Genomic DNA, 4490 nt, shown 5'->3' with positions numbered 1-4490 from the left:
GCAAGAAAGGCAAAAGGTCAAGTACCAGAAAAAATTCGGAGCAAGGGCGCTTTCAGGTGGGACCGTGTTAGAAGCTTTTGTATAAAAAGCGGGGAGCAATACAGGTTCAAAGGTTTACAATGTCGCATTTAGAAACACAATGTAAGTGAATTGGCTAAAATAATTAGGGTGAAACCTTGGTGAAACATATTATTCTTAATTCATACACAAGGATTTGCCCATAATAATTACTGTGCTTCGCAGACATGTTGGTCATCGCATGGCTAGACTGGTCTGTCATCTATACTCATATCTTATCAGGTGCGGTGCGATGCGCTGCGGTGCGGCGCGGTGCGGTGCTCTGCCCTGCGTTGCGGTGCGGTGAGCTGCGGTGTGGTGCGGTACTCTGCAAAATGTTGAAAAAATACGACTGCAGTACGAGACCCTCGGTGCACCAGCCTGATTCGCACCTGGCTGGTTTTTCTAAAATAGATTGCAGTTCATACTTCATACATTTCTTGCCAAATTCGATGCTACATAACAATATTCAGTTCTAAGCTAGATTTGGCCCAATTCGTCAAGAATACACGGATCAAATATGAGATTTGCAAACACAGTTCCGATGATGCATTATTTTGCTATTTGCAGACTGTAAAGTGCAGATACAATACAGATTATGAAGTCATACGCAAGCAGTATCAGTATAGAGGGAATTGCAACCTTTTCTAAAAGAGAATAATGATTATATTTTGTTCTCGCATGGGACAAAGCCTGGACCTTAAGCCCATAATCCCCTGTGTTTGCAGATCTGTCCCAAAGAATGGAAACTAAATTGGACGAGGTACTGTAGACTTAATGGGTTATGGAGTGAGATGAGTAAAAAATTGTGAAAAACTTTTAATTCCGGAAAATTAAAAAGTTCTCACGGGATTTTAAAAACCTAAATCCACGCAGGTGAATTCGCGGGAATTATCTATTATTTGAATAATTAAATTTTTAAACTCAACCGCTGTACTGATTTTGATGAGGCACAAACTTTTTTTTATTTATTTATCATAATGCACTAACAATTAGTATAACAATTTACATCTCGCTAAACTGCACAGCAGTTTGTTGGCGAGTTTGCGCTCATGAAGGATTACACCGTGTCCTTAACTTATCTACAGTACGCGACCGAAAGTAATGTACGTCGACCTTTAGAAGGAGATAGCAAATTTGTAGAGCGAGAGTATAGGTATGAGTGACAGAGACAACACTCTACAAAGCCTAAATGTTCTAAAGGCCGATGTACATTACTTTCGGCCGCGTGCTCTAAGTAAATTATTTACAAATTAAATTCACTGTAGTCAGTCGGCGAAGGACTCCTTAATAAAAACTTATTTTAGTTTGTAACTCAGCAAACTTTCAGATATGGGCCGTCCGGATCTTATCAAATCATCTTTATCTCAAGAACTAAAATAGTGCCAACAGCATGATGTATTTGGTCTGCTATCTAATAATTTATGTCTTTTTACTCCGGAAAAGCAAAGCTTTTCTACGGGATTTTTGAGCAAAAAAATTCCACGTAATGGAATTCCTTTTAAAGCTAGTAGTGTTTGTAATATTTCACCTACGTAGAAAACTTAACGACCGTGATTTTTTAATTGGAAGCCTTTCTTTCGTTTCGTTTCTAGGTCAAGTTTGCATGTGCCACGTCGTTAAAGGCTACAAATTCTACATTGTTTAAGAACAATAACCTTTTGGGCTTTGTATAAAAATTATGTACTTACCTCTGCTTAAGCACAAGAATTAGAATGAATTCGATTATCTAAATATATAAAAGGAAAAGGTGACTGACTGACTGACTGACTGATCTATCAACGCACAGCTCAAACTACTGGACGGAGCGGGCTAAAATTTGGCATGCAGATAGTTATTATAAGAAAGGATTTTTGAAAATCCAACCCCTAAGGGGGTAAAATAGGTGTTTGAAATTTGTGTAGTCCACGCGGACTAAGTCGTGGAAATAAGCTAGTGTTATTATATTATTCATAGCCTTTATTGACTGATATTTATAACTGGCTGAATTTGTTGTGGGCCAGACAGACTCAGTCTCAGACCTGGGCGCGTTTGGAACCTTCGTAGCTTTAGTTTTAAGTTCGCATCATCTTACAAATCCAACAACCGACCATCAAATAGTGTAATTTATTATCTACTAGATGATGCCCGCGACTTCGTCCGCGTGGATTTAGGTTTAATTTTTCGGGATAAAAAGTAAGTAAGGACATAGGTGTCCTTCCTCGGGATGCAAGCTATCTCTGTACCAAATTTCGTCAAAATCGGTACCTATAACGGTTGAGCCGTGAAAAGCTAGCAGACAGACAGACACACTTTCGCATTTATAATATTAGTATGGATTTTGGTAAATTATTTGACTTTGACACATATGTTATATACCTATCTGTTAGGTTTATGAAAAATGCACTACCTGACTGGATAATATGTTGGCTTAACTCTGTATTGTACACTTGCTTGCCTTCTGTATTTTTTTCCTAGTGGCTAAGACGTCCGCTTCCTAGTCAGGGGGTCCGGGGTTTGATCCTGAGCACGCATTTCTAACTTTTCGGAGCTATGTGCGTTTTATGCAATTAAGTATCACTTGCTTTAACGGTGAAGGAAATCATAGTGACGAAACATGCATGCCTGAGAGTTCTCCACAATGTTCTCAAACAATCCGCACTTGGCCAGTGTGCCCAAAGCTAGAGAGAGCCATTCTGAGAGGATCTGTGCTCAGTAGTGAGCCGGCAATGGTCTGATGATAATGATGATGTATTTTTGTCGTTATGTCATTGAACTGATTTTTTGGTGACTATAATATTGATCCAATAGATTAAGTAGGTCACTGCTTAAGGTGTTATTTCCGTAACCTCTATTCATAGCGCCTTCTATAGGTAAAAGAGTTGAAATTACTATTCAACATTATCCATGCAAATGCTAGTTTTATAAAACCTCCATTTATTACAAGACTGGAGTAGTAGGTACTTAAAATGCGAGTAGGTAGATTTTCAGTCAAACCTGCCAGTAGTGCCTAATTTTTAGGATGTTCTCATTCAAGGTTTTGGAAAAAAGTGATGCAATTTTCGATAAATTACCGTAAAAAATGTTTTTGAAATGATATAGAAATTAAAAACATTTTTATTTTCAAGTATTTTTAATTTAATTTATTTAAATAAAAATAATTATTTTTATATCATCCCAAAAAAATTATCATTTAATGATAAAATCCGTACTGTTCCATACCTTATTACTCCATAGGTAGTAAGTATCTAATATGAATACAAAATTCAATCAGTCAGTCTATTTTCACGGCTCAAACCCACAACTATTTTGACTAAATTTTGCACAAAATAATTTTTATCACAAAAAGAACAATTTAGTAAAACTTTTTACTAAATTACGCTGGTGTGGTTTACTATAAATTAGAGTTAATTCCAAAATAGCCACCTATCTAACGTCAACAATTTATAATCTCACAGAGACAATATAACCCACAGCTGGCAGGTATAAACCAAGTCGTTTTAGCACGTATGTAGTGAATCTCAGAGCTCCACAGTAGGTACGTGTTGAGCACAGGAGCTTAACGAAAATCCCTTTCTGCAAAATACATTATACCACGAATGTATTATGGAACGAATTGAGACGAACTTGACCTAGATATACACATACAGGCATGATCAAATTCATCTCCAATTTGAATATTCTAGATTGTATAAATCATAAATGATCCTTCAGTAACAACACCAGTGGGGCGATTGTCTAAAACCTGCATCAATCATTATTACAATCTCAATTGTTCTGATTGGCTGAATTTGTGCGACTCTTGTTGCAACAATGCATTGTGGCCAATAGTGAGCGAGCATTAACCAATTAGAGATGATTGCGATCGTGACATTGTAGCTGTCAAACAACCGCGGTAGGGCCACTGCACTAAGTTTTTAGAGCTGCCTTTCAAAAAATTCTGACCTGAACCGGGCTCACTTGCGTGGAATTTGGAGAATCGGTGAGGGGGTGTAATTTCCGAAAATCCCGAAAAAGTTTACTGCCTACTCTAATTTTTCAAAAGTTCAAATACCAACTTTCATGGATACATAAATAATAAAAATGACGGACTCATACAAATTTTCTTTTTGCAAATGGTGGGATTTTTGAAAATCATGAAACACACAAAACTCCGGATACTAATATAGTTATTTTGTGGATATAACTTGTAAAATGACGCATTCTGATTGAAACATTCATCCTATTTAACCCTTTAGAGACGATATTTCCAAAATCCTTTTTTAGTTAGTGTAGTACCTAACTATGATAAAAATCCAAAAAAGTCTGTTGATCCAAAAGGAAAAATGTTTTATCTACGTTTAGAAAAAATCGCGTAACTACCTAAAAACGAGTTTTTAGCAATTTTAGTGTTCCGGTCAATGCCCGCGTTTATTCCAGTCCGTGACACATTCGATTCAGGTCTCCGACAAATA

This window comes from Maniola hyperantus, chromosome 17, assembly GCF_902806685.2.
Source record: "Maniola hyperantus chromosome 17, iAphHyp1.2, whole genome shotgun sequence".
NCBI classification, from domain to species: domain Eukaryota; kingdom Metazoa; phylum Arthropoda; class Insecta; order Lepidoptera; family Nymphalidae; genus Maniola; species Maniola hyperantus.
Note: the sequence above shows the minus strand (reverse complement) of the source record.